The sequence below is a fragment of the Eutrigla gurnardus genome, assembly GCF_963514095.1.
Source record: "Eutrigla gurnardus genome assembly, chromosome: 12".
NCBI classification, from domain to species: domain Eukaryota; kingdom Metazoa; phylum Chordata; class Actinopteri; order Perciformes; family Triglidae; genus Eutrigla; species Eutrigla gurnardus.
In genome coordinates this window covers 565,651-579,446 of record NC_139926.1, presented here as the reverse complement: position 1 = coordinate 579,446, position 13,796 = coordinate 565,651, and the positions used below count along the sequence as shown (strand labels likewise).

General features: G+C 41.9%; 1 protein-coding gene across 3 annotated transcripts in view; it reads right to left on the bottom strand.

The window, feature by feature from the left end:
- The window catches only part of slc37a1 (solute carrier family 37 member 1), an 81,574-nt gene extending 68,642 nt beyond the window's left edge, over positions 1-12,932 (bottom strand). For all 3 annotated transcript variants that reach the window (XM_084022251.1, XM_084022252.1, XM_084022253.1), the window contains exon 1: positions 12,781-12,932. The gene's annotated coding sequence lies outside the window, so the exon portion shown is untranslated. The remainder of the gene's footprint in view (positions 1-12,780) is intronic.
- Between the last annotated feature and the right edge of the window lie 864 nt (positions 12,933-13,796).

Here is a 13,796-nt window from a genome sequence, read left to right as displayed (position 1 = left end):
TTGCTTCCAGGTAACACAGTCTCTGCACACAAAGTTCAAGTAAAAGGTACACTTTACAAAAAGAACATGTGTGTTGTATTGGAACAAAATGATGAGGGACTGGTCTTTGGTAAGATCAAGTTGATTCTTATTACCAAAAGTACCCTGGTATATTTTGTGACGGAAAAATGCCAATCTTTCTGTCTGGTTGACCAAGGGGTGCATTGTCTATCCAACGGAGAGAATACCATGGCACAATACTATTGTATTGAGCAGGGAGAGCTGACAGACTATTACCCTTTTCCAGAATACAGTATGCTGGGCTTGTCTGTAATTGCATTGCACCATTCTGTCCCATCACAAGCATAATGTCTGATGATGCCAGTGCACGGATCCGGGAGATCATCCAGGCCACACTTTCGAATCTTCCGGAAGAAAAAAATACAGTTATTGGTAGAAAAGCTGATACTGCATGGACATGGTGGACATCCTGAGACCCATTCAGTGTAGGAAACTGCTTGATTGCTGGAAATCACAAGGTTATTAACTGGTGTTATTTAAGTTGATGATGCTCATATTATTTCTTCAAGAATGAAAAAGAAACAGTTGGTGAGAGTAAGACCTTGTGTTCTTCTCTTTTTCAGATCCAGTGAACAGTGCTGTGACCCCAGCCAGGCAGCTGTCCCCAAGAACCTCCTCACCTAATCCAAGCACTTCATGGTCAAATCATGGTCTACAATATCCGCAGGATTCGGACCTTCCTCCCAAAGGATGCAACGCAACTCCTGGTCCAAGCACTGGTCATCTCCCGCCTTGACTACTGCAACTCTCTCCTGGCCGGACTCCCGGCCTCTGCGACTAAACCATTGCAGCGTATCCAGAACGCTGCAGCACGCATTATCTTCAATCTACCCAAATTCTCCCATGTGACCCCCCTCCTCCGTGACCTCCACTGGCTCCCTGTTGCAGCACGCATCCAATTCAAGACGATGGCCTAAAGGGCCATCAATGGAACGGCACCCATCTACCTTCAAACACTGGTCAAACCTCATGCCCCGAAGCGAGCACTTCGCTCCTCTACTTCAGCTGGCCGGCTGGTACCACCATCGCTGAAATCAAACAAATGTCGCTCAGCAAAGTCCAGACTCTTCTCCGTTCTGGCGCCTCAGTGGTGGAACGAACTCCCGACCAATGTCAGGGCAGCAGAGTCATTTGCCATCTTCCGAAAAAGGCTCAAAACTCACCTGTTCAGACTTCACCTCGACTCTACATAGCATGACCCACTAGGCCATTTGTAGGCCCAAAGAAAAACTGGCCTGAAACCTTTCAGGTAAACTGGGAAAAAATGCCCCCGGGGTTGCTGTCTACAGTTATGAGCGGTAAGAGGCCCTCGCCAGCTGACAGACGGCAGTTTGTGAGAGTGCTAGTCGATGAAATGAGAAAGCATGAAGCTAATCCCACAAGGCAACAATGCATCATCATCACCAGAAACGTGATAAGACGATACCCACAATCCTTTGTGATTCCATGGACGATGGGAAGACGATGATTGGCGGAGGCTATGAATCACTTCTAAGCCAGGTTAAAGTACGTGTGGAGCACTTAAACAGGAACAACTACCTTGCTCGACATGGCTATAGTAGCCCGAGGACCGGCAGACAGCTATGGGTGCACAAGATGGCAGCCTGAGCTACCGCCTGAGGAAACTGAGGATAGCCTTGAAGGTCTCAGACAAAAGATGACAAATATCTTTAGACATAAAGGTTTGGCGGGTGCAGAGAGCGGGGAAATACACAATTTGATGGAGCAAACTTATTATCTACAACGCAAATCGATCAATGCCACACCAGTCGTCCCTGTGGAAGACATTAAAAGTCAATGGCCCTACTTGTTTCTGCCAAGGAGCATGTGTGCACACTTTGAACTGCTCGCAGACATTCGGATCCTGAGAACAATGGAGGCATTTCCTGGTGACCAGGGCAGAATCATCTCAGAATACTTCAAGGCAAATCCCAGCGATGAGGTGAAGAAGGTCCTCTCCCTGGAAAACAGTATAACCTTCCCCTACATTCTGGATCTACTGATGGCACACTTCCAAGAGGGGAGAGATGCCCTCATCTTGCAGGCAGATGTGAGTATAACTGATCAACTTTATTCCAGATTAAGACATTGAAATTATTGAAATGCAATGAATGGAGTGCTGTGTAATTTTATAAATAATTTCTTTCAATGTGAAATTGATGCCTAGTTAAAACATACATTTTGATTATATTAACATTAACTTAGAACTGCAATGCTGTTTTTGTCTCCTCTATACTAGGTGGCAGCCACTATGGCAACTGTCAATACATCCCTTGCCCTGCCTGATAGCCCTCGGTTGATCATTCTTGTTTTATTAACATAGGCTGCCTAAGGGCGCGATCAGTAGCGTGCCTCGGCACGATTGTCGCAGGGGGGTCCCCCACGGCTTTGCATTCACACTGCTCCAGCCCAAACGGGCTTTGGCCCGTTAGCCGGTTGTACATCGTCATCACGTCCTAATACTACACACGCATGGCTTGATGTTGTTTTTAAGGAGCGCCGTCTCTGCATATATTTCTCGACAACGCTCGAATGTGCGCACGAGCGGATCTGTGCGAGCAGGCAGCGCGAGGAAAGCGGATTTTGGACGGAGACACACAGCGGCATTTTTCTTATAAATGCCCCGGTCCGGTTCTGGTACCGGTCCGGTTCCGCTCACACCACGAGTCTGAAGAGTGCAACAGCTTATCAAAATACAGTGTCAACTTTCCTTGTTTTCAAAGTAGAAAGCGACATCGTGGAGGTTTAACGAGGCAGAGCGGCATCAGAACAACATCAAGCGCGTAAAGTACACGAAGAAGAACGTAGCGGGAGCGCGCAGCGAGGATTGTTGCGGCCGCACGTCTTGGCCCCGCCAGGCCTGTACAATGGTAGGGGAAACACTGAGGTGGAAGCAGTCACAACACAGGAATTTGTTCAGAGGTATTGCCAATAACATTCTAACTTAACTTTGAAGTACAAATATTTTTAAAAATCCCAGAACACTTCACAGTGGTGAAAGAACACCAATTTGTATTCCAAGATGAAAACACAGAATTAGAGAAATTTTAAAAGGATTTATACATAGTTATTCCATTAAATGAACATAACTGCTCTAAGGAAATACAAGTCTTGTGATCAAAACACAAATCGGTATCTAAGCCATTTCTATGTTTTAACAGTTAGGAGGCACATTGACAAAAAATATTTGACTGTTAAAGTTCATATCCTTTCAGGTTGATCCTAACCCTGAACTACATATTTTCCATATAATTATCAAATATGAGTTTTATCTTTTGATAAACTTTTTGATCTGTCCTGAGGACTTCTGTTGAACTGATGTGTTCATCAAACTGGCCAAGAAATATATTAACTTCCATTGGCAATTCTATTAGGTTCCTTGCCAGGATCAATCCGGATTCCAGCAAGTGCACAGCCAAGGTCCAGAGAAGCCGGAAAACTGGCAGAACTGTAAAGCGAAAGACATCTGATATGAGTCCACGCGTCATTTCCTTCATGAATGCCCTCTCTGCATTTGACTGGCAAAACAACTAGATTAAGGTGAGGTTCTGATTATAGCCATCATATCCATGAAGATGGGTTTAGTTTTGTCAAAGTTTTGAGATCTTAGTCTAAATAATGTTTAACTACTTACCACTGAAGAAATAGTCGGCACTAATTCAATTCCCTTTATTAATCTGGTATCTGGTATCCCCTCAAAACAACTTTTCTAAAAATATATCAGATAAATATTGTTTTCTGACTTTTTTTTTTTGTACAGATCTTTCAGTCAACCTCTGTTCTTATCAAAACTACTAAATTTGTATTTTTTCTTTGGTTTTTAATCATTTTTGGCAATTTAATAACGCGTACGGCAGATCCATGATAATAAGCCTTCACTTAACCGACTGCACTGCCTAATAACGTCAAAATGCGCATTAATTCATATCACGCATGTGCGAATACAAAGTCGCGTGCGCGAGATAGTATGTGGTGCGTGCGAGATAAAAAAATAAAACATCCATGTCACCTCTAGGGCTCCGTAGATTTTGATGCATTATTAGTTAAGTTTTTCAATTTTACTCACACTTATATCCTGAAGGCTCGGTTATGCTTCCGCGTAGTGATCACGCAATGGCCACGCAGTTGCTTGGAGACCGTGATGGTTCTGCATGGGGTTTACGTGTCGAAATGCAATTCAATGCCACACCGGTAAAGGGCGCTATGTTTTTTGTAAAGACTGACCGACCGACCAAGACTCTTGACGTATATCGTCGTTAGCCTCGTTATAGCCTATTTGTTTACCTTCCGGCTTTAAACATCCACAATTTTTCAGAACTTGGTGTTTTATTTCTTTGTGCAAAAGCGACAAGGTGCAAACAATAAAACAAGGTGCAAACAATAAAAGTAGCCTATTAAAAGTTTAAATGGTGGTGTTTATGAGTGGAAACCGGATAGCGGTCTCCAGCGGATGTAGTTAGCGGACCAATCACGTCAGGCCCTTGCGTTGGACGTAAGGGGTCCGCAAGCCCCCTTGCGTTGTGTCGATGCGGAAGCATAACTTGGGCTTTAGGGGACATTGTCCCATAGACTTCTATTATAACCATATTTTTTGATTTCAGAGCTATAACAGTTTGCTGAGACCTTCCCATTCACTTGACTGAGAAAGTGTCCAAACTTTTGACTGGTACTACATAATGGTTTTTAGAAATGCCTTTTATATGAAGAATAAATAGCACTTTTGGTGTCCAAATTATTGTTGAAACTTAAATGTCAATTTGAAATGCAGTAACAATTCATTTCGACAACAGAATACTGGTAATCAGTAAATTACTGTATCATACATCATGTCATACTGTATTAATGTACGAAATGTGTTAACGGTTACAATATTAATATTGAAACTTAAAAATACAGTATCACAATTTTTACTGTACAGTTAAAGCAGTAGTTCTGTAACTAAAAATACAACACTTTGAAATTACAGTGTTTTATTTTACAGTTAAAACACCAATGGTGTGATCACAAATGTAGTATTGTGAAATTATTGTTTTTATTTTACAGTAATAACAATATTGCTGTAACCAAAAATACAGTGCATAGTAATTGGTGTGTTTTATTTTACATTTACCACAATAAGTTACAGTTAAATAGTTTACAGTTATAATTACAGTACTGTTACATAAAATACAGTACAGTACATAATTACCATGATTCATTTGACAGTTACAACAATACTACTGTAATATAAACCACAGTACATAATTACTGTCTTATATTTTACAGTTACAAAAATACTACTGTAACCTTAAGTACAATAAATTAAAAATGATTGTGTTTGATTCTACAGTTACAATACTGTAATTTTTTTTTAAATAAAATACTTGTCAATTGCTGCCAGTTAATTACTGTGGATTTCACAGTAGGTTCATTACAGTGTGATTATAAAATTCAACGTTGCATACAATATTGCAAAGGAGGAGTTGCCGTTCACTAAATTTAAGTCCGAAATTATTCTGATGAAAAAAATGCTGACACACTAAAGAACAAGACAGCTGCGGAGATTGGAAACGCCACGTACACGTCATTCATGATTGAAGGCGACACGGACGTTATTGTCTAGTGCTACATTTTGCGGAAAGGGAGGCCGGTCATGTTAATTGGACATGTCGAGGTGGAGCATGGACACGCACAGTGTTTGAAGGCCCACATTACAGCATGAGAGATCATGAATAGGAAATTGTATAGTAGCCTATTCCTAATATTATTAAAAATGAATAGCCTAAGTAAGTTAATAATTGGCAGCCTTTCTGAGGAAAACCTGGTCTGATCAGGAGAGATGGCATCCACCCCACTTTGGATGGAGCCGCTCTCCTATCTAGAAACATCGCTGATCTCATTGGTAGTCCTAAAACATGACAAACCAGTGTTGAGACCAGGAAGCAGAGTTGCAGTCTTATACACTTCTCTGCGCCTCCTTTAGAGCAGTCACCCACCCAAAACCACATAAGAACGGTGTCTGTCCCCCGACCAACCAAATTAATTTGGTCCAACAGAAGAGAGATTTCACATGAAAACCTAATAAAGATTAGCACTTCCGATGTAGTAAAACAAAATAAGAGAATTAAATGTGGACTCTTAAACATAAGATCTCTCTCATTTAAAGCAGTATTAGTCAATGATTTAATATCAGATAATCATATTGATTTATTCTGCCTGACTGAAATCTGGCTGCGTGATGAAGACTATGTTTGCTTAAACGAAGCTAGTTCTCCCAGCCATATTAATACTCATATATCTCAAGGCAGCAGACGTGGAAGAGGAGTTGCAGCCATCTTTGATTCAAGCCTGTCAATCAATCCGAAACCAAAACTAAATTATAACTCATTTGAGAGTCTGATTCTCAGCCTTTCGCACCCAAACTGGAAAACAATGCAGCCAATTCTGTTTGTTATTGTGTATCGTGCTCCTGGTCCATACTCTGAATTCCTATCTGAATTCTCTGAGTTGCTATCAAGTTTAGATTTTAATGTCTATGGGGACGTTGTAAATGACAGCCTGAGTGTAGCATTTACTTCCTTAATAGATTCTATTGGCTTCAGTCAGAGTGTACAGAAACCAACTCACTGTCATAGCCACACTCTCGACCTCGTCTTATCTTATGGCGTTGAAATCGAAAACTTAATCATCTTTCCTCAAAATTCTTCTTTATCTGACCATTACTTGATAACCTTTGACTTATTGCTGCTGGACTTCGCTCCTCTAGGAAAAAGCTACTACTCTCGGTGTCTATCGGATAGAGCAGTTGCTAAGTTTAAGGAAGTAATTCCACCTGTCTTGAGTTCACTTCCATGTCTTAATGAAACGGAGGACTTCTATGTTAATCTTAGTCCCTCCCAGATCGATTCTCTTATAGATGAATCTGGAAGCCTACTGCGAACGACTCTCGACTCTGTTGCTCTGCTAAAACAGAAAACTATAAAGCATAGGAAGTTAGCTCCCTGGTATAACTCCCAAACTCGTAAATTAAAACAAAAATTGCGTAATCTTGAAACCATCTGGCGCTCCACCAAACTGGAAGAATCCCGCCTAGTCTGGCAGGACTGTCTTAAAACGTATAAGAAGGCTCTCCGTAATGCCAGAGCAGCCTACTACTCATCTTTAATAGAGGGAAATAAAAACAACCCTTCTTTTCAGTACTGTAGCCAGGCTGACAAAGAGTCACAGCTCTACTAAGCCATGCATTCCTAGAGATCTTAGTAGTAACGACTTTATGAACTTTTTTAATGATAAAATTCTAGCTATCCGCGACAAAATTACTTGCATCTTGCCTTCAATTGGAACCGCATTACCCTCAAACTCAGGAGTTTTAGAACTAGCATTAAGACCTGATATATATTTAGACTGCTTTTCTCCAATCAACCTAAACCAACTAACGTCAATGATCTCTTCTTCTAAACCTTCAACCTGTCTCTAGGGCTGAACGATATATCGTTATCGTATCGTTATCTAGATATGAACATTCAAGATATTCATATCGAAAAAGCAACGATATAAACGATATAGATGTCCCCCGCGCTCGCCCTGCATGTACAGCTCTGGCAGTCACAATAAACTTCATTTTTACGATTGCCCTTGAATGCACCGCTATGGCCAGCCAACCACAAACCTTATTTAATGCTTGCTGTGGATCAATAGCTGAAGCCAACCAATGACGAACATACGAGGGTGGGACTCCCGCCGTGGGAGTGAGGGAGACTGAGACGCAGACGCAACATACGCAGCGGGGAAATCAAAAAGAAAGAAAGAAAAGTGAGACGAGTGCGGAAGATAATGCGGCCGTTGGGCGGGGCCGAATCTGATTTGGAGCCAAAACATAAATCATCCTCCATTATTTGGAGGTATTTTGGATTCAATAACGATGATGTCAGCCAGAGTGAGGTGTTGTGCAGGTCGTGTTTGGCGAAAATTGCACCGAGTGTATTGCAATGCGTTCAGTAGTGTTACACCGTATGAGTCGACGTCCACCAGACATAAAGACATTACAGACGCTTTAACATACCACATTGCAAAAGACACCCGTGTAGACAGTCTAAAATGTTTGATTTTTTATTTGATTGGTGACTTTATGTTAATGTTGATGACTGGCAGTGAGTTATCATCAATAAAACTGCAGTTTCCACATTCTTTTGTATTATGATGTTTTTATTTTTCTGAAAAATATTTGGTTTTCACCGAACCCGTAGTCATATCGTATCATATCGATATCGAGATATCTGGCATGAATATCGAGATATGAAATTTTGTCCATATCGTTCAGCCCTACCTGTCTCCTAGACCCGATACCAACCAGGCTACTGAAAGAAGTCTTACCCTTAGTTAGCGCGTCGCTATTAGATATGATCAATGTGTCATTTAAAGTAGCTGTAATTAAACCTCTTCTTAAGAAGCCTACTCTAGATCCAGGGGTTTTATCAAACTACAGACTGATATCAAATCTTCCTTTTCTCTCTAAGATCCTTGAGAAAGTAGTCGCCAATCAGCTGTGTGACTTTCTCAACAATAACAGTCTACTTGAGGACTTTCAGTCAGGATTTAGAGTACATCATAGCACAGAGACAGCTCTGGTGAAAATTACAAATTACCTTCTTATTGCTTCTGACAAAGGACTGGTTTCTGTACTTGTTCTGCTAGATCTTAGTGCTGCATTTGACACCATTAACCATGAGATTCTAATATGTAGACTGGAAAAATTAATTGGCATCAAAGGAACCGCATTAAGCTGGTTTAAGTCCTATTTATCCAATCGATCTCAGTTTGTGCATGTCAATGAAAAATCCTCCAGGCACACTGAAGTTAAATACGGTGTTCCTCAAGGTTCTGTGCTCGGACAAATTCTTTTCAACTTATATATGCTTCCTTTAGGCAACACTATTAGAGGACACTCTTTAAATGTCCATTGTTATGCTGATGATACTCAATTATAACTATTGATCAAGCCTGAAGAAACCAATCAGCTAGTTAAACTCCAGGCATGTGTTGATGACATAAAATCCTGGATGACCTGCAATTTCCTGATGTTAAACTCCGATAAAACGGAAGTTATTGTACTTGGGCCTAAAGTCCTCCGAAGCTCGCTGTCTAAAGATATAGCGACTATTGATGGGATTGCCATCGCCTCAAATACTACTGTAAGAAACCTTGGAGTTATCTTTGATCAGGACCTGTCCTTTAACTCACATATTAAACAAACTACAAGGACAGCCTACTTTCACCTGCGTAACATTACTAAAATTAGGCCAATGCTGTCTCAAAAAGATGCAGAAAAACTCATCCATGCATTTGTTACCTCAAGGCTGGACTATTGTAATTCTTTATTATCAGGCTGCTCTAATAAATCTCTTAAATCTCTCCAGCTTGTCCAGAATGCTGCAGCTCGTGTTCCGACTAAAACCAGAAGAAGGGATCACATTTCTCCTGTATTAGCTCCTCTGCACTGGCTCCCAGTAAAATCCAGAATATAATTTAAAATCCTTCTCCTCACTTACAAGGCTCTTAATGGACAGGCACCATAATATCTTAAAGAGCTCATTAAACCCTACTGTCCTCCTAGAGCACTACGCTCTCAGAATAAAGGGTTACTTGTAGTTCCTTAAGTCTCCAAAATTAGAACAGGGGCCCAGAGCTTTCAGCCATCAAGCTCCTCTTCTGTGGAACCGTCTTCCGGTTCTGGTTCGTGAGGCAGAAACTGTTCCCACATTTAAGAGTAGGCTTAAAACCGTTCTCTTTGACACCGCTTATAGCTAGGGCTGGCTCAGGTTTGCCCTGAGCCAACTCTTAGTTAAGCTGCTTTAGGCCTAGACTTCTGGGGGATTATAGTGACACACTGAGCCTCTCTCTCTCTCTCTCTCTCTCTCTCGCTCTCTCTGTGTATGTTCCCCCGGAGTCCCTGTGCTCTCTTGCCTAGCAGGTCTCCCTGGACCGTGGTGGAACCTGATCCGGACTGCACCGATGTTGTGGTCTTGTTTGCCTCTTACCGCCAGTATTTTTAATTAAAGTAATTGACTAAAATCGGCATCTCTACTGTCACTAACTTGACTACTCCCGGGATCACTCCCGGGAGTCTGGCTATGCTTTCTGGTCCAGCAGAGTCCACTGAGGTCCTTACAGATGCAGACTGCTAACTGGCCTGATGCTGGAAACACCACATTGTAGCTCCACCTGTCCGCTGTGTGACTGCTCAACTACTCCTGCTTTTTGGTCTACGGTGACGTAGTTGGGATGGATCCATCTCGGCGTGGCTGTGCCTGCTGCCATGGACTACTACTGTTGATACTATTGCTTCTGTTAATGCCACCACTACTCTTAATGCTACTACTACCATACTACTACTATACTACTACCAACACCAAATGCAGTTGGAACCCAAGGGCCTGGGCTGCACGAGATTTCTGCCTAAAAGCCTATTAAGGCAGTTTTTTCTCGCCACTGTCGCTGTAACGCTTGCCCCTGGGTGTTCTTGGGACTTTGAAATTGTGTTGACTCTTGAAATTTTGAGCGTATTCTAGTCCTACTCAATGTGTTAAGTGTCCTGAGATGACTTCTGTTGTGATTTGACACTATAAATAAAATAAAATTGAATTGACTTAAAAATATAAGTAGGCTAGGCTAAGATCACATAAACAGTTTTCCATTTGCAATCTAGGCTAGTGACCTGTATGATCTTTTTATTGTGCCACAAAGCAAGCATTTGCTGCGCTTGGGCATCAGTGTGCAGATTGGCTGGAGAAAAGGGTTGCTCTGGGAGCTGATGGTGCTGCAGTTAACCTAGGCCATAAGGGGGTGTCATTATGTAAAAGGAGAGCGATAAAAAGGTGACTTTTAGGCGTTAAAAGGCGACACGATGAAAAAGGTGGGTGCACCTAAATTTTGTGCTGGTGCATCTAAAAAAAAAAGTTAGGCGCACCAGTGCAACCAATGCAAAAAGTTAGTCTGGAGCCCTGAAGTGTATTCTAATATATTCTCTATAGAGGTGTAACGATTCATGCGATGCATCAATGAATCTATTGTCGGTCCTACCGATTCAACTAAATGGATCTGCTAAAATAAATAAATCGAATTTACCGTTTTGGCTTCACCAATAATCAATATAAATGCGTTTAATATTACGAATCTTGATTCTTAATTATGATTAATGTTTTAAGACGTTTAAGACACTCTCTCCCCTGCCAGCATGTAGCCAATTGAAAAATGGCATGACATGACACCTCTCAGATTTTGCTGAAAAGCGGTGAAAATATGCCTTACCAAACGAGGGAATCTGAAGTTTCAGGTCAACACGGTTTGCCCGTGGCGTCCATTTGAATTTCAAGTGCCACGCCCCTTTTTGACACATTGGAATTTCGCATTTCATTTGTTGACATTTTTGGAGGCCCATAACTTCTCTTCTAACAGTGATAGAAGGCTGAAAATTAGTCTGTTAGTTCATTGCAGTTTGTACTACACAATTCGGCAGGCAGAATCAACATTCCTTCCTTTTTGGGTGCCCCTAGAACCACAATTAATGATCTTATTTATTCTAAACAGGATAATTTGTTTGGGAACTATGCTCTTGCCAAAATAATTTGAAGGGTATGGTACCACTGGTGGGGGTTTTATGGGGGTCCAAAAACCCTTTCGGGCAGAGGTGACTCTTTTGGAACCCCATATCTGGACCCCTAAATGACCGCGTGGGCACTTGATGATCCTAATGGGATTTATACCAGATAAAGATACATATTTGTTCTTTCTTTTAATGAAATAAAACCTTTGACTATGAAGCTCCATAGTATGAATTTTATTCTTCATAATGCACCATTTTGGACATTTTTTCCAGAAGTCTGGAATGTAGATCAGGGAGAATTTAGTGATGATAAAGGATGAAAATAGTGGAAATAACTTGGTATTATGATCAGTGATGGCAAACAATGAAATATTAAGACTCCTGGCCATTAGTTTCCTGAAAATCACAAATTAACCCCTTATCCCCGATGAAAGAGACCCGCCTGCGACAAGAGAGTTGCAGCACGAGCAAGTCCTAATTCTCTATATATGTGTATTCTGTATATCTGGTATAGATTCACTACTGTTCTCAATCTGTCGTCTGTCTGCTGAACCATCGTTCATAACCACTACTGCCATGTAGTTGTAACTAACGTGACGTAACCAGCTTCCTGGTTTTCCCATTGAAAATCTAATGGTAAACTGAAACCACCCTCAACTGTAATGTCACCAAACCAGTCTGCATCCTGCGTTTCCAGCTGCGAGCCAACGCAAATGAATGCAACCACTCCAGAGAAGCCGAGCTGACAGACATGTAGATCTGAAGTGCTTCGTCTGGTCCCGGTGTTTGCTGAGGCTGAGAACAGCATCTGGAACTTCAGACGTGCACAGTAACTTATCCGGAGCGAGTGTTGGGACTGTACTCCTCGTTTAGCCGATATCATATCGAACAGTAACAACTTCAAAACTCAAATAGAGAACGTCAAGTTATCAATAATATATCGACAGAGTCCTGTGAGCTTTAGCGTCGCTACTTAAGCTGGAAACAATGCGGCGGTTGCATCGCGGGTTAGCTTCCTTCTCATTGTAACGACAGCTAGCTAGACCACATCGCGCCTCATCTGACGCTCAACCGCTGACCGGGGGGCTTGTGCGCAGACGAAATGAGCCACGCGCAATCTCTTCCTGTGATGAGCTTACCTTGTAGGGGAAGGCGACGGTTTAGTCTCCCTGTGTGCCTTCAAATGAGCGACATTCCCACTCCACTTCCTCTTGTGTTACAGCTAGCCCGCTGTCACCTTTAACGCCACACGCGCACACACACAGCTGGGCGCCGCGCACGCTCCGCTCTGCTGCTCTGACGTCATCTCGGCTCGCGCTGCTTCGCAGTTCACATGCAGCGTTCAAGGTGTCCGATCTTTGAGCATTTATGTCCCCTAATTACTGGAACATGATTTACAAGCATAGCTTTCGCCCACATTAAGTCCCAATATTTAATAATAGAAGCATATTGATTAAGAGGAAAAATTACTTTTTCAAAGAATGGTTGGAAAAGGGTGTCTGGTCGATGCTTTCACCGAAAAATACAAACAATACTGTTTGTACTAATAGGCAATATAACGCAGTGAGTAAGGAAAACATTGATACTCTGAATCAAAGGGATGTTGACTTGTTTTGTGGTTTCTCTACAAAAGCCTTGTTAACTTAGATGGATGTTAAAAATAATAATAATAATAGATTAGTAAGGTGACCTGTCCAGGGTGAACCCTGCCTTCGCCCAATGACAGCTGGGATCGGCTCCAGCCCCCCCGCGACCCTAAATACAGGATAAGCGGTAGAAAATGGATGGATGGATGGATTAGTAAGGTTTATTCTCAGTTTGTTTCCCCATCACACTCGAAGAGGAAACATATCCTCCAGGCATACTCCAGTAATTTCATAGTTGAGATAAGAACAAGTTTCCTCTGTTTTCCAGTTCCACCTAAACTAAAGAAGTTGGTTTTAAGATGATGAACGAGGCCCACTATCACTGCATGGACAGCCACATACACTGGAGCAGACTGGCTCCACCTCAGACAGCATTTCCTCTTGTACAGAACTTACATAACATGTCTTCTTCACAAGTTGAAGACACCATGACATTTGCAGGATACATGAATGGTTCCTAGAATTTCATCACATGGCATTTGTTAAGCAGAAAAAAGGTTGCTAAAATG